This window comes from Heterodontus francisci, chromosome 26, assembly GCF_036365525.1.
Source record: "Heterodontus francisci isolate sHetFra1 chromosome 26, sHetFra1.hap1, whole genome shotgun sequence".
Lineage (NCBI taxonomy): Eukaryota > Metazoa > Chordata > Chondrichthyes > Heterodontiformes > Heterodontidae > Heterodontus > Heterodontus francisci.
In genome coordinates, this window is record NC_090396.1 from 48,668,934 (window position 1) to 48,689,809 (window position 20,876).

Below are 20,876 nucleotides of genomic sequence, written 5' to 3' on the forward strand. Positions count from 1 at the left end.
CACCTCATGTAACAAACACATTGATAACACTGGGTTTTGGAACAGTACCAAGCAAATTTCAGAAGGATTCTACACATTCATGTTATATCTGTTTGATTAAGACTTCACTAACATTTTGAACTCTGTTCTTTTGGACTTACACTGTAGCAAGTACAAGTAATACCTGGACTGCACTAACACCCAGATTGAAGGGTAAATGTACTGGCATCAGTTTGTGAATAGCTTGAGATGTGACTAAATATATCAGATGAATAATCTGCAACTTCACCATTGAGCTACACAAATATTGTATTCTATTTAATACTATGATTTCACCTCTTCACAAATGATAGTCCCTGCTTAACATGAAAGCCATGTGTACTTCATTGAATCCAAAAACTATTTAGCCCTCATTTGGCATACAGACACAACAAAATCACTTCTTTAGAACTTCTCTGCATTTCTTTTTTAGAGCACCTCTGTAATGCTGCCAGCTTTGTATTGATAGAGCATAGTTCACAGTCACTACGTACTGCAGTGCCATTACACAATTACAGTGTTCCCATGACCATCCGTTTGTAGTTTACTTAATTCTTGTAGTTAGATAAGCAGAGTGAGGGTTCCCCTAGTGGCTCATGGGTAAAGCCACTGTCAGTAAAACATTCGGAGGAGGAAGGTCCTAAGTTAAGTTCGTGCTCTGTCCTGAGTTTGTGAATATCAGTCAAAGCAGTTGCATGGGCATTGTAATTGGGCTGAGGCCCTTTTGTGAGGGGGAAGAAACATTGCCAGATCATACTCCTGATTGCTATCCAATGATCGCTGCTGTAAAGTCTCCTCCCCACCCCCATGCCCCACCTATGTTAGAATAGCCAGCTGACAGTCATTATCTTGGATATGTCTTGGCCATGTTTTTGATTCATTTAAGGGATGTGGGCATTGCTGGCAAGGCCAGAATTTATTGCCCATGAGAAGGTGGTTGTAAGCCACCTTCTTAAACCGCTGTAGTCCATGTGGTGCAGGTCCACCCACAGTCCTGTTAGGGAGGAAGTTCCAGGATTTTGACCTAGCGATAGTGAAGGAACAACCAAGTAGTTCCAAGTTAGGATGGCATGTGACTTGGAGGGGAACTTGCAGATGGTGGTGTTCCAATGCATCTATTGCCCTTGTTCTTCCAGGTAGTAGAGGTCGTGCATTTAGAAGGAGCTGTTGAAGGAGCCTTGGTAAGTTGCTGCAGTATATCTTGTAGATTGTACACACTGCTGCCTTGGTGTGCTGGTGGTGGAGGGAGTGAATGTTTAAAGTGGATGGAGTGCCAATCAAGTGGGCTGCTTTTTCCTGATGATGTCGAGTTTCTTGAGTGTTGTTGGAGTGGCACTCATCCATGCAAGTGGAGAGTATTCCATCACATTCTTGACTTATGCTTTGTAGATGGTGGACAGGCTTTGGGGAGTCAGGAGGTGAGTTACTCACTGCAGAATTCCCAGAATCTGACCTGTTCTTATAGCCACAGTATTTATATGATTTGTCCAGTTAAGTTTCTGGTCAGTGGTAACCCCTAGGATGTTGATGGTGGGGATTCAGTGATGGTAATGCCATTGAAGGTCAACAGGAGATCGTTAGATTCTCGCTTGTTCGAGATGGTCATTGCCTGGTACTGTGTGCATGAGTAGTACTTTCCACTTATTAACCCAAGCCTGAATGTTGTCCAGGTCTTGCTGCATGTGGACACGGACTGCTTCAGTATTTGAGGAGTCACGAATGGTACTGAACACTGTCAGCAATCGTCCCCACTTCTGACCTTATGTTGGAGTGAATGTCACTGATAAAGCAGTTGAAGATGGTTAGGACTAGGACACTATACTGAGCACCTCCTGCAATGATGTCTTGGGTCTGAGTTGATTGGCTTCAACAATCACAACCATCTGCCTTTGTGCTAGGTACTGTATCCACTTTGCTATATCTTAAACTGCAGGAAAATAAATAATTAATCCATTGCAAAATCAACATATTAAAAAGAGCCATGCAGCACTTATTTAATAAACACAAAGCATATACTGGAGCCGAATTAGCTGATTTAGCTTGAACAGGTCTAGTGGTTCTACAATATTTCCCACTGCCTATTAAGCAGGGAACTGTACAGCACGGTTCCTGATCCTGACTACAACTACTCGGCCCAGCTAGAAGTGCCTGTGTGTGGATATCATGAGACAGGCATGCTTCACTGTGTTGCCTACCATGATGAACAGCCTAGACTCACATGTAAAGAAGGGTCACTTGGGCAAGATGCCAAGGGTGACTGGGAGGATCTGTAGAACTATATCCAACCTTCAGGGGAGTAGATAATATTCGCGAGAGAGAAAAAAATTAAAAATGAAGAATAAGATGTTGAGTTTATTTTAATGTTGATTTTAAGGATTTCACTACCACCTGTGAACTCATTATTTGTTGGTTAAGTGGTTTTATTTATTTATAAGACAAACATCATATCCAACTTTTCACTTTGATTTTTACTACAGGAAGGCATTTGAAACTAACAGAACATTTTTGCTCCGACTTTGCTGTGAATTGCTACGACATCAGTTATTATTACTGATATCATAAAAAACTTCTTAATCATATAAGAAAACCTGAAACTCTAATATTGTCCAATGTTTGGCCCAAAAAACAAATTAATTATGAAAGGCTTCATGTTTTCATTTGAAACAATCAAGTAGTTTGATTCATTCTGGACTACGTTGTTGGCACTTCATATCATCAACCTCAGCAGCACATGACATGCCGACACAAGCATGCTGGCACTGTGGATCAATATTTGTACTGCAAACAAAACCTGAATATGTCCTCAGTGGTGTAGTCAATCCTAGCACAGTGATGACTGACAGACTGATATTCAATGACATCATACAGCTCTAACTTTCAGTACTTACAGACACCTTTGTAATGCAATAAAGCATTTGAAAGTCCAGGTGTGGCAAGACAGGCTGTTGGAACAGCAGCAACACTAATTCTTTGACAAAGCATTTCAATAGTGCATAAGAAATTGCCCCTAACTGATCAAACATATTATTGTGCAAGATTTGAGCAATGGTCATACTCGGAAACCCAATACATGAATAACTGGTCTGAAGTCACTACTGGATGCACGAGGTCATTAAATTCATCTGGCATTTATAGGTTTTCATATGTTTTTATTGCACATGAATGGAGCCCACTTAAGGCCTCTGGTTTAATCCTTGGTATATGCTGAGTTAGCTGACCTCAGTTGCGATGATAATTGAGATACTGCAATTGACTGAACTGCACTTCTCTTCACTATAACTGATCCCTGATGCAGAGCATACCTGTGTTAATAGATGCAAGCTCAACTTTGATGCCTTCCATGGACAACTAGCTTGCTGAACTATCTGGGGTCACACATTAAGAATCACCACTTAGGAAAGGTACTTAAAAGTAGCTGGGCATATCATATCCAAACAGGGCCAAGTTGTTCAAAATACAGCAACATTTTGAGATGGCCGAATGACATTTTCTGTCTGAGATATAACAGCAACTTGATCCCACACCAGTGATTTTCAACAAGTTATTATCCAGAATCCCTAAATATCCATCTGTAGATTCGAAATAAACAATTGAAGCTAGCCTACCGATGACATAATTACATTATATTGGAAAATCCAGACCCACAAATTTAGGATGTCATGGAGGCCATGGATCATTTTAACAGGATTTTTTTTCATGTATTTTACCACTCCCTTTGCCGTCCTTTTTTTCCTTCCAAATGTCTCTTCCATTTTTTCCAACTATTCTGTCTTTCCTCCCACCCTTTTCCACGATTAATGGCCCCTGACACCAAGATTAAAGACATTACTTCATTTGTGCAGAGCTATGAACAGGGCTAACAGCAACATGTTCAGAGTCAGATTAATGGTTGAAAGAATGAAACAGATTGCAACCCTATTTAAGCATGTGGAACAGTATGATTTTTGAAAGAAAGACATGCACAACCTCAGGATTTTAAAGTGCTTTACAGCCAGTTATGTATTTTTGTAGTGTATTCACAGTTGTAATGTAGAACATGGGGCAGCCAACTTTGCACACAGTAATATGCTAATGATCAGCTAATTTATTATGATGACGTTGAGGGATAAATATTGATCATGACACTAGAATGAGATACATCAAAATAGGTTATACTTAGAAAACACCATGGGAGAGACTTTGGCCCACAAATTAAACAATACTAAGCTGGACATGTAAGCACTTTTGATGGGTGTGGGAACAAGAGAAAATCCTAATAAAGTATGGACACTTTTTGAGAGCAACGGAAACTACTTTTATGTTATGCCAAGATCTATGCCAGTGCCACTGGTTTCTGACTTCTGAGTTTCATACAGCTAGCTATAACCCAAAAGCATTTCAAATCAAAATACTGCAGATGCTGGAAATCTGAAATAAAAAGAGAAAATGCTGCAAACACTCAGCGGGTCTGCAGCATTTGTGGAGAGAGAAACAGAGTTAACGTTTCAGGTCTGTGACCTTTCATCAGAACTGGGAAAAGTTAGAAATATAATAGGTTGTCAGCAAGTGGAAGAGGGGAGGATAGGAAGAAGAGCAAAAGGGAAGGACTATGACAGGGTAGAGGGCTGGAGAGATTAAGTGATTAAAGGTTTCATGGGGAAAGGTCAAAGTGAGTTGTAATGGGACAAGTAAAGAAACAAAATGTGTTTAGAGGAGGTGTGAATGGCAGGATAGCTGCCATCTGAATACAAAGGGAAGGAGATGAGAGAGAAATGAGAGGAAAAAAATCAATCCAGCAAAAAACATACGAAGATATGAATTAGGAGCAGGAGTAGGCCACTCGGCCCCTTGAGCCTGCTCCGCCATTCAATAGGTTCATGGCTGAACCGATTACTCCACATTCCCACCTACCCTCGATAATGTTTCACCCCTTTGATATTCAAGAGTCTATCTACCTCTGCCTTAAAAATATTCAAAGACTCTGCTTCCACTGCCTTTTGAGGAAGAGAGTTACAAAGACTCACGACCTTCTGTGAGAAAAAATTTCTCCTCATCTTTGTCTTAAATAGGCGACCCCTTATGTTTAAATAGCGACCCTTAGTTCTAGATTCTCCCACAAGAGGAAACATCCTTTCCATGTTTCAATCAAGGCGCCTCTTACTCTTCTAAACTCCAGCGGATACAAGCCTAGCCTGTCCAACCTCTCTTCATAAGACAGCCTGCTCATTCCAGGTATTAGTCTAGTAATCCTTCCCTGAACCGCTTCCAACGCATTTACATCCTTCCTTAAATAAGGAGACCAATACTATGCACAGTACTCCAGATGTGGTCCCACCAATGCCCCGTATAACTGAAGCATAACCTCCCTACTATTGTATTCAATTCTGCTCACAATAAACAATAACATTCTATTAGCTATTCTAATGACTTTCTGTACCTGCATACTAACCTTATGCGATTCATACACTAGGACACCCAGATCCCTCTGCATCTCAGAGCTCTGCAATCTCTCACCATTTAGATAGGATGCTTTTTTATGCTTCCTGCCAAAATGGACAATTTCACATTTTCCCACATTACACTCCATTTGCCAGATCTTTGCCCACCTCACTTACTCTATCAATATCCCTTTGTAGCCTCCTTATGTCCTCTTCACAACTTACTTTCCTACCTATCTTTGTGTCATCAACAAATTTAGCAACCATACATTTGTCCCCTTCATCCAAGTCATTTATATAAATTGTAAAAAGTTGAGGCCCCAGCACTGATCCCTGTGGCACACCACTCGTTACATCTTGCCAACCAGAAAATGACCAAATTATGCCTGCTCTCTGTTTCCTGTTAGCTAGCCAATCTTCTATCCATGCCAATATGTTACCCCCTACACCATGAGCTTTTATTTTCCACAATAACCTTTGATGTGACACCTTATCAAATGCCTTCTGGAAATCTAAGTACAGTACATCCACCAGTTCCCCTTTATCCACTGCACATGTTAATTCCTCAAAGAACTCCAATAAATTGGTTAAACATGATTCCCCTTTCACAAAACCATGTTGACTCTGCCTGATTACCTTGAATTTTTCGAACTGCCCTGCTATAACGTCTTTAATAATAGCTTCTAACATCTTCCCTATGACAGATATTAAGCTAACTGGCCTGTAGTTTCCTGCTTTCTGTCTCCTCCCTTTTTGAATAAAGGAGTTACATTTGCTATTTTCCAATCTAATGGAACCTTCCCCAAATCAAGGGAATTTTGGAAAATTAAAACCAACACATCAACTATCTTACTAGCCACTTCTTTTAAGACCCTAGGATGAAGTCCATCAGGAACAGGGGACTTGTCAGCCCGCAGCTGCAACAATTTGCTCAGTACCACTTCCCTGGTTGATTGTAATTTTGAATTCCTCCCTCCCTTCCATTACCTGACTTACAGCTATTCCTGGGATGTTACTTGTATCCTCTATAGTGAAGACTGATGCAAGATACCTGTTCAATTCATCTGCCATCTCCTTGTTATCCATTATTAATTCCCCAGACTCCCTTTCTATAGGACCAACGCTCACTTTGTTAAATCTTTTCTTTTTAAAATATCTATAGAAACTTTTACTATCTGACTTTATATTTCCAGCGAGCTTTCTCTCATACTCTAATTTTTCCCTTCTTATTAATCTTTTAGTCATTCTTTGCTGTTTTTTATATTTTGTCCAATCTTCTGACTTGCCACCCATCTTTGCATAATTAATTGCTTTTTCTTTCAGTTTGATACTATTTTTAACTTTTTTAGTTAACCACGGATGGTGGGTCCTCCCCTTGGAATTTTTCTTTCTCGTTGGAATGTATTTATTCTGTGTATTCTGAAATATCCCCTTAAATGTCTGCCACTGCATCTCTATTGACCTATCCCTTAACCTAATTTTTCAGTTCACTTTAGCTAGCTCTGCTTTCATGCCCTCATAGTTGCCCTGATTTAAGTTGAGAATACTAGTCTTGCACCCACTCTTCTGTCCCTCAAACTGAATGTAAAATTCAATCATATTATGGTCGCTACTACCTAGGGACGCCTTCACCACGAGGTCATTAATTAATCCCATCTTGTTGTACAACACCAGGTCTAGTATAGCCTGCTCTCTAGTTGGCACCGAATGTGCTGTTCTAAGAAACTATCCAGAAAACATTCTATGTACTCCTCATCTAGGCTATAAACACAAAAAACGCAAAACAAAATAGAGACAGAGGTTATGATCTAAAATTGTTGAACTCAATGTTGAGTCCAGAAGGCTGTAAAGTGCCCGGTCTTAAGTTTAGGTGCTATTTCTTGAGCTTGCGTTGACCTTCTTTGGAACACTAAAGCAGACTAAGGGCAGAAAGGTCAGAGTAGGTGCATGGTGGAAAATTAAAATTGCAGGTGACTGGAAGCTTGGCCTCAATGTAGAGGAGTCCACAGCATGAACAGAAAATACAGTATAATAAATTGAAAGAAATGCAAGTAAATCGCTGTTTCATTTGGAAGGAGTGTTTAGGGCCTTGGACACTGAGAAGAAAGGAGGTAAAAGGGCAGGTGTTGCATCTCCTGCGTTTGCCTCAGGAAAGGGAGGGAGAAGTGGACCAGGGTGCCCTGGAGGAAATGGTCCCTTCGGAATGCTGGAACAGGAGGGAAAGATGTGTTTGGTGGTGGTGGCATCACGCTGGAGGTGGCAGACATGGCGGAGGATGATCTGTTGAATACAGATGGTGGGTCGAAGGTGAGGACAAGGGATACCCTATCATGGTAACCCAAAAGGAAACTTGTTCGAATTCACTAACATCTAGGTTTTCGGAATGGTAGCATACTGGTATTGTTACTAGATTAGTAATTTAGGCCCAGACTAAAGCTCAAGACATGAGTTCAAATCCCACTACAGGAGCTGAGGAATTTCAATTCATTAATAAATCTGCAGTAATGATCAGGAAACTACCTTTCTTCTTTGGCCTCCTTGTCTCGAGAGACAATGGGTAAGCACCTGGAGGTGGTCAGTGGTTTGTGAAGCAGCGCCTGGAGTGGCTATAAAGGCCAATTCTAGAATGACAGACTCTTCCACAGGTGCTGCGGATAAAATTGGTTGTCGGGGCTGTTACACAGTTGGCTCTCCCCTTACGCTTCTGTCTTTTTTCCTGCCAACTGCTAAGCCTCTTCGACTCGCCACTCTTTAGCCCCGCCTTTATGGCGATCACTGGCAACTGACTCCCATGACTTGTGGTCAATGTCACAGGACTTCATGTCGCGTTTGCAGACTTCTTTAAAGCGGAGTCATGGACGGCGGGTGGGTCTGATACCAGTGATGAGCTCGCTGTACAATGTGTCTTTGGGGATCCTGTCATCTTCCATGCGGCTCACATGGCCAAGTCATCTCAAGCGCCGCTGGCTCTGTAGGGTGCATATGCTGGGGATGTTGGCTGCCTCGAGGACTTCTGTGTTGGAGATACGGAGATACGATGCTGCATTAACATCCCACACAGAAGAGTGTCTGCAGAGACGGTCCTACCACCTGATGCCAAGGATTCTCCGGAGGCAGCGAAGATGGAATGAATTGAGACGTCGCTCTTGGCTGACATACGTTGTCCAGGCCTCGCTGCCGTAGAGCAAGGTACTGAGGACACAGGCTTGATACACTCGGACTTTTGTGTTCCGTGTCAGCACACCATTTTCCCACACTCTCTCGGCCAGTCTGGACATAGCAGCGGACGCCTTTCCCATGTGCTTGTTGATTTCTGCATCGAGAGACAGGTTACTGATGATAGTTGAGCCTAGGCAGGTGAGCTCTTGAAGCACTTCCAGAGCGTGGTCACCAATATTGATGGATGGAGCATTTCTGACGTCCTGAACCACGATGTTCATTTTCTTGAGGCTGATGGTTAGGCCAAATTCGTTGCAGGCAGCCGCAATCCTGTCGATGAGTCTCTGCAGACACTCTTCTGTGTGCGTCAGCAAAGAGGAGTTCCCTGATGAAGACCTTCTGTACTTTGGTCTTCGCTCATTAGACAGTCAAGGTTGAACAACCTGCCATCTGATCTTGTGTGGAGGAAAATCCCTTCTTCTGAAGACTTGAACGCATGTGAGAGCAGCAGGGAGAAGAAGTTCCCAAACAGTGTAGGTGTGAGAACACAGCCCTGTTTCACGCCACTCAGGATAGGAAAGGGGTCTGATGAGGCACCGCTATGCTGAATTGTGCCTTTCATATTGTCATGGAATGAGGTGATGATACTTAGTAGCTTTGGTGGACATTCGATCTTTGCTAGTAGTCTGAAGAGACCACGTCTGCTGATGAGATCAAAGGCTTTGGTGAGATCAATGAAAGCAACGTAGAGGGGCATCTGTTGTTCGCGGCATTTCTCCTGTAGCTGGCGAAGGGAGAACAGCAGGTCAATGGTGGATCTCTCTGCTCGAAAGCTACACTGTGCCTCAGGGTAGACATGCTCAGCCAGCCTCTGGAGCCTGTTTAAAATGACTCGAGTGAAGACTTTCCCCACTATGCTGAGCAGGGAGATTCCACGGTAGTTGTTGCAGTCACCGCCGTCACCCTTGTTCTTATAGAGGGTGATGATATGGGCATTGTGCATGTCCTGTGGTACTGCTGCCTCTTCCCAGCACAGGCAAAGCAGTTCTTGGAGTGCTGAAAGTACAGCAGGCTTGGCACTCTTGATTATTTCGGGGTAATGCCGTCTTTCCCAGGGGCTTTTCCACTGGCTAGAGAATCAATGGCATCACTGATTTGCGATTTTGTTGGCTGTTCGTCCAGCTCATCCATGACTGGCAGAGACTGGGCTGCATTGAGGGCGGTTGTCTCAGTGACAACATTTTCCCTGCAGTACAGTTCTAGGTAGTGCTCCACCCAGCGGTCCCTTTGCTTGCGTTGGTCAGTTATCTTGTCCCCTGATTTAGCCTTGAGGGGGGCGATCTTCCTGATGGTTGTCCCAAAAGCTCTCTTAATGCCATCATACATTACTCTGATGTTTCAGGTGTCAGAGGCCAGCTGAATATGACTGCATAGGTGTTGCCAGTAGTCAGGAAACTACCAGATCATCATAAAAACCCATTTGCTTCCATAATGTCTTTCAGGGAAGGAAATATGCCGTCCTTACTTGGTCCGGCCTACATGTAACTCCAGCCCCACAACAACGTTAGCTGCCCTCTGAAATGGCCTGCAAGCCACTCAGTTGCATCACAACCGCTACAAAAAAGTAAGAATAAAACCAAACGGACCACCTGGCATCAAACTGAGCAGCTGGCTGAGTCCTGAAGGACATATCTGCCAGACTGGGGAGGTGGTGAGAGAGCCAACAAGAGGGAAAAACCTACTTGACCTCATCCTCACTAATGTACCTGTCGTCGATGCAAGACCGTATCGGTCAGAGTGGCCACCACACAGTCCTTGTGGAGATGAAGACCCGTCTTCATGTGAGGACACCCATCCATCCTGTCCTGTAGCACTATCACCCTACTAAATGGGGTAGATCCAGAACAGATCTAGCCACTCAAAACTAGGCATCCATGAAGCACTGTGGGCCATCAGTAGCAATAGCAAAATTGTATTCAATCACAATCTGTAACCTCATGGCCTGGCATATCCCTCACTCTACCATTACCATCAAGCCAGGGACAAACCCTGGTTCAATGAGAAGCATAGGAGAGGTTGGCACATCTTAAAATTAGATGCTACAACCTGGTAAAGCTACAACATAGGACTACATGCTAAACAGCAGAAGCAGCATGCTATAGGCAGAGCTAAGCGATCCCACAACCAACGGATCAAATCAAAGATCTGCAGTCCTGCCACATCTAGTCATAATGGTGGCGAAGAGGAGGAGGCACCACAAACTTCCCTGTCCTCAATGACGATGGAGCCCAGCACATCAGTGAAAAAGATAAGACATGGTTGAAGCATTTACAACCAGAAGTGCTGAGCGGATGATCCATCTCAGCCTCCTCCTGAGGTCCGAAGCATCATGGATGACAGTCCAAGCCAATTCGATTACATTCCTTGTGATACTAAGAAACGGCTGAACGTACTGGATACAGCAAAGGCAATGGGCCCTGACAACATCCCGGCTGTCGTGCTGAAGACTTGTGCTCCAGAACTAGCTACACCCCAGCCAGGCTTTTCCAGCCTCTGGTTGGCCTGCAGCTCTGTGAGGGTGGGACTTCCGGCACCAGGGTCCTTGATCCGATGGAAGGCCCGCCCCTGTCCACCTGAGTGCCTGACTGGCACTAGTTCGGCATGCCTTCTGGAGAAGAGGCGATGCAGGGTTCTCAGCGCTGCTTTTTCCACACATCGCGACCCCCGTCACCTGCATAAAATCCCGCTGTGTTTAAGTGCAAAGATGTGCATTTTAAATTGGAAGCTTTGGGGGACTGAGAGCTAAGGTAGGTCACTAAGGTTGGGGTGATGGGGGAGCAGAACTTGGTATGGGATAGAATATGCGTAGCAGAACTTTATGGAAGATGGATGATTGAAGCCTTGCCAGAAGAGCATTGGAATAGTCAAGCCTGGAGGTGACAAAGGCTTGGATGAGAGCTTCATCAGCAAATGGGGCTGAAGTCGAGGTGGGAGACAAGTGATGTTACAGAAGATGGATATATGTAGTTTGTGCAATGGAGTAGATATGGGGGTCAAAGATCAGTTTATTGCCCAATAGGGTGCCAACATTACAAATAGCTTGTTTCAACCAGAGACAATGGCCAGGGAGGGGGATGGAATCAGAGCCAAGGATTCAGAGTTTGTGGTGGGGGCCTGAAACGATGGTTTTAGTCTTCCCACCTTTGAACTAGAAGGAATGGTGGGTCATGGAAGACTGGATATTGGGCAAGCAGATTAAAAACAGTTACAGTGAACGGGGTTGAAAGAGCTGGTGGAGAGCTAGAGCTCAGTGTTGTCAGCATGCCTGTGAAAGCTGACCCCATGACTGTGGATGATGTTGCCAAGGGGCTACAGGAGCTGGTGCAAGATAGATCCATGGGGGATTCGGGAGATAATGGTGTGGAAGTGGGAACAGAAGCCATTGCTGGAGATGTTCTGACTATGATGAGTTAGGCATGAGTGGAACCAAGTGAGGGCAGTCTCACTTAGCTGAATAATGGAGGAGAGGTTCTGGAGAAGGATGGTGTGATTGACCATCTGAAAGACTCCAGAGAAATTGATGAGGATGAGCAGAAATGGTAGTCACAACATTGAGGATCTCATTTGTGACTTTGATTAGGATCATTTCAGTGTTGTGGCAGGGGCGGCAACATTGTAGAGATTCAAAAATGGGGTTGTGGGAAAGATGGACATGGATTTGGGAGGTAACAACACATTCAAGCAATTTAAGGAAGTTCGGAAATAGGCAGTAATTTTTAAGGGCAGAGGGATCAAGGGTGAGTCTTTTGAGGAGGGAGTGCGGTGAAGGTAATTTTGAAAGAGGTGGGACGTTGCCTGAGGATAAGGGAACCATTAATAATTCCAACTAGCATGGGGGCTAGGAAGCCAAGTGGGTGGTCAGAAGTTTAGTGGGAATGTGGGTCTCATGAACAGAATGATCTGAGAGAAGACATGAGGGGAGATAAGAGAAAAACAACAGAAAGTCACAGATTCAGGGATAGAGCAGGAGGTTTCTTGGAGGAGGTTTGGCTTGTTGTAAAAGAGGAATGGAGAAGGAGCAGTTGCAACTGAACAGATGGCCTCAGTCTTAGTGACAACAAAGTTTATGAACTCCTCAAGTTGTTGGAGCTGAGAGTAGAGAAGGTGTGAAGAGGGGTTTAAGGCGACGTTTGTTAAAGTAAAGAAGAAATGGGTTATCTTTGCTCTCCATGTTGTTTCTGGAGTTGTGAATGGTTTTGGCAGAAGAAGTTGAAGCCCAATAGCGCTTGATGTGGTCCACTCGGAGATCTGGTGATGAATGTCCAAACCAGATATGCTCAAGTCTGTGCCCCTTGGAGTTGAGAGTGAAGGTGGGGGCCAAACCATCAGGAATTACCAGAACGGGACAGAGTAACAGTTTTACTGAGGCCGAGAGCATTAATGATGGATAATAGGGAATGGTTGAGCAGATTGACAGGTGCAGAAGTATTTTGTTGAATGGTGGGGGTGAGAGGTGCAATGACTAGGCAGTTGGCACCTTGAAAATGAAATTCTAAGTGACTTGGAGATGCTTTTTCCAGGGATGTTGCAGAAGGAAGTGGGGAAAGTGGCGATGGTAGAGAGTGGTGAGAATGCGGAACTTGCTACCACAGGGAGTTATTGAAGCCAATAGTATAGGCGCATTTAAGAGGAGACTGGATAAGTATATGAGAGAGATGGAAATAGAGAGTTATGCTGATAGATTTAGATTAGGAAAAACAGGAGGAGGCTTGAGTGGAGCATAAACCCCGGCATGAACTGATTGGGCTGAATGGCCTGTTTTTGTGCTGTGTATTCTACGTAATCCTATGGATTAGGGTAATGTTGGTGGTGAGGAATATAAGGAAATGGTTAGAGATGGCCTTGTATATGATCAATATCATGGGTGTAGAGAGGGCACATTAGATGGCAAGGTTAAGGGAGTGTCCATGAATATGTGGAGGATAGTTTACGTAGAGGGAGAGACTAAGGGATGACAGGAGAACAACGGAAAACATTTTAAAAATTCAGTACAGCAAAGTGCCTGCTACATTTTTCATTTTGTGCGTCCAGTCCCTCATGGACTGTCTACCATGCTCCTTCCAATAAATAATATTTTTATGAAGTTCACATTTTTACAAACAATTTTGACCTACCTGTAACTTTATTCCTCTTGACACCATGCAGATGAATCATGGTAAAACAGATCTTGGACAATTAGCACGAATATATTTCTGCAGCCATGGCTCAGTTGGTAGCACTCTCACCTCTAAGTCACAAGGTTCTGGGTTCAAGTCCAAGTACAGGGCTTGAGCACAAAAATCAAGGCTGAAGCTCCAGTGTAGTACTGAGGGAGTGCTACACTGTTGGAGGTGCCATCTTTCGTTTGAGACGTTAAACTGAGACACCATCTGCCTGCTCGAATGGATGTAAAAGATCCCATGGCACGATTTTGAAGAGCAGCAGAGTTCTCCCTGGTGTCCTGACCAGTATTTATTCCTCAATCAACACCACAAAAACAGATTATCTGGTTATTATCGCATTGCTGTTTGTGGGAACTTGCTGTGTGCAAATTGGCTGCTGTGTTTCCTACATTACAATAACTGCACTTCAAAAGTACTTCATTGGCTGGAAAGCACTTTGAGACATTCAGTGATCATGAAAAGCGTTATATAAATGCAAGTTTTTTTCATGGTATCTGTTTTCATTTACTTTGTGGGATTCCCAGTCTCATGAACTGTGAAAGAATATTAATGATCTGCTTTTTCTTTGAAAAAAAGACTTCAGTTCACCAGGTTTTTGAATGCAAGCGTGCACAACTTTTCTTTCTTCTGTCATCATTCCAAGGATAAGTATTTTAGCATTATGTATTCTAACATATTATTCAAAAAACCTGAATAAAAAGCTATATTTGGATCATGGACTTTGGAAAAAAAACCTCATCACAACTAAATGGTCCCATTAGGGATGTAATGAGAAAACTTGTCTTGCACTGACATGTGGAATTTGACTTGAAGAGAGAGGATTTTACACTAGTAAAACCTCGCTCCCTTCGACTTGTAAATAAATATTCATTCCAGTTTTTGGTGCAGTCGTTCATTGTGATTGCTGTAGAGATTTCATCAGCTGTGTACTTGCTGTCTTATATGTAATTTTGAAGGGACTTTATCTTTATACATTATTAGCATTGCAAGCCAGTAATTCACGATGGACATGAATTAGCCCACCATGGTAGAGAATACTAAAATTATTGGAATTTTAAAAAATTAACTCTATTTTCAAAATAGCTAATAAGTAAAGCCTTAATGTGGAAGTTGCTACATTAAATTGACATTGCTAAAACTCTTCAGAAGTACTGTTAGCAATCATAATAGGCTGGAGATTCATCATCATGTTGGATAGTTAATTTTCTGTCAGCCTTGTCTCAGTAGCTCTCTCTCCCCTGAGCAAGAAGGTTGTGGGTTCAAGGTCCACTACAGAGACTCGAGCACATAATCTAGGCTGACGTTTCAAGGCAGTACTGAGGCACCATCTTTCCAATCAGACACTAAACCAAGGCCCAGTCTGCACTCTTAAGTGGATGTAAAAGTATTATTTGAAAACAAAGGGAGTTCTCCCCATGTCCTAATTAACACTTATCCCTCAAACACATAATTAAAACAGAATATATGATCATTTATTTCATTGCTGTTTTGGGACCTTGCTGTGTGCAAATTGACTGCTACGTTTGTTGGTTTGTTTACATTGCAACAGTGACGATGGTTTAGAAGTTCACTTTAGCACTTTAGGATGCCCTAAGGATGTGAGAAGTGTTATATAAATGCAAATGTTTTCTGGACATTGAATGATAGTGGGCCGAATAAACAAAGTAAATGAAAGCAGATACCATGAAAAAAAACTTGCATTTAGATAACGCTTTTCATGATCACTTTCAGGTGTCAGCTTGGCTCACTTGACAGCAGTCTTGCCTGAGTCAAAAAAATTGCAGGTTGAATTCTCCACCCCACTGGGACTTCAGCACATAAGAATTGGGCTGAAATTTCAGTGTAACATTGAGGGAGTGCTGCATTGTCATATGCATTGCCTCTTGGATGAGACATTAAACTGAAGATCTGCTTGCCTGTTTCATTGGTTCATGTAGATGTCAAAGATCCCATGACACTATCTAAAGAGCAGGAGTTCTCTGGAGTTGCAACATAACATTCCTTCATTGACGACCACCAGCAAAAAGCAGATTAACTGATTGTTAATCTTAATGCTCCCTGTGGGATCTTGATGTCTGCATAAATAGCTTTATGATTTGCCTATGAAATGATCCTTCCAATTAGAAGTAATTCGTTGTACAAGAAGTACTTTCTGACGTTTTTGACGTAAGTGATCAGATGTTACATAAATATGATTACTTTTCTTTTGTTCATGTGGTGTGGTTGGGAGTGGAGTATCATTTTGATCAGTAGATTAGATTAGATTAGAGATACAGCACTGAAACAGGCCCTTCGGCCCACCGAGTCTGTGCCGAACATCAACCACCCATTTATACTAATCCTACACTAATCCCATATTCCTACCAAACATCCCCACCTGTCCCTATATTTCCCTACCACCTACCTATACTAGTGACAATTTTTTATATAATGGCCAATTTACCTATCAACCTGCAAGTCTTTTGGCTTGTGGGAGGAAACCGGAGCACCCGGGGAAAACCCACGCAGACACAGGGAGAACTTGCAAACTCCACACAGGCAGTACCCGGAATCGAACCCGGGTCGCTGGAGCTGTGAGGCTGCGGTGCTAACCACTGCGCCACTGTGCCGCCCTCACCTTAGCTCATTTTTAGTCAGATGTGAAGCTGTTCATCTCACTGCAAACTAGACTAATACCTGCCAATGTTTAATGTTCTTTATCTTATCAATTTTCTTCCTGCTTTTCCTGAAAGTGTTGCCTCAACGGATTCTATCAGAAACTCTCCAGTATCTCACCCAAGTGGCCATAATTGATGCATGAGTCTTGAGAATGAGAGCTGGAGGGTTTTGGAAACGGGAATTTCCTGAGCTGCATGGCTCAGCTATTTAGATATGCTTACTGATTCATTCTCATTACGTGACTGATACTGAAACTTCTCTGTAATTTCAGTGTCAGAGTGAAGGAATCTTTGCTTTGCACTGATGCTGAACTTGTTCAGTGTAAACACAGAGTGAACCAGACTCCAAAGCAAAGATGAGTGAAAATATTTTCTTTAGCGAATCTCACGCAATGTAAGATCCAGCCTTAATTCTGGATGTATTTGTTTTTAATTTTTTAGACTGAACAATATGTAGACTGAACAATAATCATAATGTCAGTGTGGATTAAAGTGTCTTCTCACCAACAGTTGTTGTGAAAATGTAACCTTATTTGGATGTTGTGTTTCGTATATTTCTGATGCGATCGTTTTCACTTGTTTTGCTCCCCGAATGTTCCATTCAACTATCACCTATATTACCAAAAAGGATAGTGGCTTAGTTTGTGGAGAAATTGCAGTTGTTTAGAGCAGGCTCAAAGTTCCAGCTTGTCCTGCTAAATTCATGCCCTTGAACTCTTGCACTGTGCATCAACTTTTGATGTTAGTTTGCTGCTGGTTACTAACAAAGCATTGACGTTAACAAATCTCTGTGAGAATACTAATGCAGATGAATTCTTTTAAGATTGGGTACTCTTTTCCAAATACAAATATGAAGAAACAGAAAGAAAGGACAGAAATATATATATGAACTGAAATACTCGTTTGTTATTGGCAGTCTTTCTACTGACAGCTGTTGGGGAGACTGCATTTAAAATGTAAACATGCTAATGTCCACTGACATCTTCACCTCTTCAACATGACTAGAAATGTGCTTTGCTTCCAAATGGTGCTATTAGTACAATGGATTTCTGTTACTTGGGTCAGCCGCTGCAAAGGCTCAATGGGGAAAGATCACTGTGTAAGGTCCTGCCGCCAAAGTGAACTGAGGGGCTGGACCCAAGGGAAACGCCTCAGGCTGTAATACACCAAATATGGTTATGCTGTATACTGTACATGGCAGGTAAAATGGAATGGTAGGGTTGTGAGGCAACTCACTCCTGTATTGAAGAAACTTGATTTCCTTTGCACTTTTTGGAATGTCAACTTGGTGCTGTTTTGAACTGTTTTGTAATGTTTTTTTTTGCAGATTTTTATGAATAAAGTATATTTTGGAAAAAAAAATTATGTGGCAACAGGATTTTACATTGCTAGATTCTGTTCTCTCAGAGAAAACTAGCAGATGCGCAATAGTCTTCAGCAGAATACTCAATATATTCTGAAACAAGAGTAAGAACTGATATCTTGTTTATCTCGAAATTCAGAGATAGGATGAAGATCTAAGCCTTTAGAGGCACATGCTCCTCATTGTGAAACTGTCCTGTTTATATCTTAGACATGTTTGTTAGTTAAGCTATAAAGTGTGATTAGGCTGGGTGGCTCTTTTCTTCGGCCAGCGCAGACACAATGGGCCAAGTGGCCTCTTTCTGTGCTGTAAACTTTCTATGATTCTATGCTTCTAAGTGCATTAAGGGTGACAGAACCAAGGCGGGTAGATGGAATTAAGATACAGATCAGCAATGATCGAATTGAATGGTAGAACAGACTCGAGAGGCTGAATGGCTTATTCCTGTTCCTATGCTCCTACATTTTCACAAACAGCAGTAGAGACTTGTCTACATAGTTAAATATGGCTATCATCCCCATATCTGACTCCCAATCTCCCAGAACCATTCCACCTTTCCTCTTCAGTCTACCTACTTTCTCTTTCAGTAAAGTAAAATCATGGGAAAAAGTAAAATTTTATTAAATACAAAGCACCAATATATTTTGAATGCACACTGTATGTACATATATATTCATATGTCCATATATATTCATGTGTAAGGGTTTTTTCTGAATTCTGTGGAGTGCAGTTTAGAATTTTTTTGAGGGAATTGAACATATCACCATAAACTTCTGTTGTGAAAAACGAACCCCAAAAGAAGTCTAGCAGTTAAGACGACAGTGGGCGAGCCAGGTAGGTTGGCAATGCCCATGTTTTTGTCACTGCTATTTAAGTATCAGAGCCCACTAAACCCTGAGTACCAAGAGCTGTATGTATGTGTAATAGATGGACTAAAATTTTAATGTTTATAGCAACAATGAAGAACTGCAACATCTAGTGTGTAACTGATTACCCAGCCACTTGCAATTATGAATGATGTGTCATTCATTAGAGAGCGGTTCGATTATAAGGCCATTAGGCATTCTTCTGATACTTTTCCTCTGTTGTTAACAATTTGAATACTGTATTGTTTAGGAGGTCCACAAAGCAAGAACCAGGTTTGTACTGTAAGTTTCCAGATGAATAAAATCGTAAGTAGCTGTGCTATGTAGACCAGGAAGGTCCCAGATTTGATACCCACCCTGTGCAGAGTTTGCTGATCTCAGCTGGGAAAATGGTGAAGCAATAATTGTTATCCTGGGTTAAGAAGCAGAAAATCAGTCTTCCCAGTCCTCAGCGCCATTCAGCAACCCTTGCTGTAATTGTGTGTTAGTGGGCAGCAGATGAGGAAAGGATCAGGCTCTGGTGTGATACGACCGGTGATCAAATAGCCTGTTAACACTTCCTGTCCAGGCTCAAGTAAATATTTACTACTTTGGTAAGGGCACTTATGCCTTGAAATCTGTCTCCAGAAAGAGCAAATGCCCTCACAAGAGGAGCAGAAGGAAGGTAGGGGAATAAAAAAGTGGCATAAAAAGGAGGGAAAAGCAAGTTTGAATGAGCTTGCTGTATTGAGCTTGCCAGTTCAACATCCAGATTCATGGTGCAACTCTGCAAGCTGACTAAATAACAATAAGTTGCATTTGGCACAGAAAATAATGAATGTGCTTTATGGGCATGGGTTGGGAAGAAGGAAAATAAATGAATAGATAATGGGAAGCATTAGGATTGATTCTCCCTCTTCTCTGTGCACAAATACTGGCTCTGCGTAGCAACTGCCCACAGCAGGGCTACTGAACTCCAGAGCTCAGCAGAGAACAGGATCAAATCTACATCCCTCAGTGTGATGGTGCTCCAAATGACTGCACAACTTTATCATCTAAGTAGGGTCTTTAATGTTAAAACAGAATCACAAAGTTACACCCAGAAGGTCCTTAATTGTTAACTTCAACTATTAGAACCCTTAGTTACACGGAATCACAGAAACTTACAGCACAGAAGGAGGCCATTCGGCCATCGTGCCTGAGATGCCTCATTGAAACAGCAGTTGTGCTTAGTCCCACGTCCCTGCTTTTGGTTGTAATCTATAAGTCCCTCATTTTCAAATACATATTCAACTCCCTTCTAAAATCATTTCTGGAATCAACTTCCACCATCTTTTCAGGTTGAACATTCCAGATCCCAACCACTCTCAAAGTAAAAACATTTCTCATCTCTGCTCTAGATCTTTTGCCAATAATTTTGAATCTATGACCTCTAGCTATTGGCCCATTTCCCAGAGGAAATATTTTTTTTCTCTATTAACTCTATCAAAACCTCTCATTATCTTGGAAACCTCTATTAGATCACCTCTTAACCTTCTCTGTTCCAAGGGAACAGTTCTAATTTTCCCAACCTCTCAAATCTCTTCTGTAACCCTTTCTAAAGCCTTTACATCTTTCCTTAAGAGTGGTGCCCAAAATTGTCCATAAAACTCCAGCTGAGGCCTAATCAGTGACTTATAAGTTCCAGCATGATCTAGCTTTTATATTCTATTCCTCTGTTTATAACCCAAGTAATCCATATACTTTTTTAAACTGCAATATCAACTTGCCCTGTCACCATATTTATTCCTCAACCAAGCACCAAAATAGAATGTCTGGTCATTTATCTCTCTGCTGTCTGTGGGATCTAGCTGTGCACCAACTGCCTGCCACATTTTCCTACTTTGCAACAGACTGCACTTGAGAAGTAATTAATTCGCTCGGAAGAACTTTGGAACATCCTGAGTATGTGAAAGGTGTTTTCTTTCTTACTGCACTTAGTTGTGCAGATATCTAAGGTTTATTCAACTGATAAGGAAAATGTACAGAACAGAAAGCTCAAGGTGAAGCCTCACATGTTAAATTGAAAAAATAATAATAGTAATAACTACTTTTATTTTTCCCTTATCTCTCCTGGCCCTAAAGTTTTTCACTTTCATCCAAGTGTCTGGGAGGCATGGCTTAATACCATTCTACACATTGTCATGCAGATCCCC

The 20,876-nt window shown here is 42.2% G+C and overlaps 1 protein-coding gene across 1 annotated transcript in view; it reads right to left on the reverse strand.

The window, feature by feature from the left end:
- LOC137384323 (protein sidekick-2-like) overlaps positions 1–20,876 on the reverse strand; it is a 506,965-nt gene that overhangs the window by 41,482 nt on the left and 444,607 nt on the right. The gene's annotated exons all lie outside the window — the stretch shown is intronic.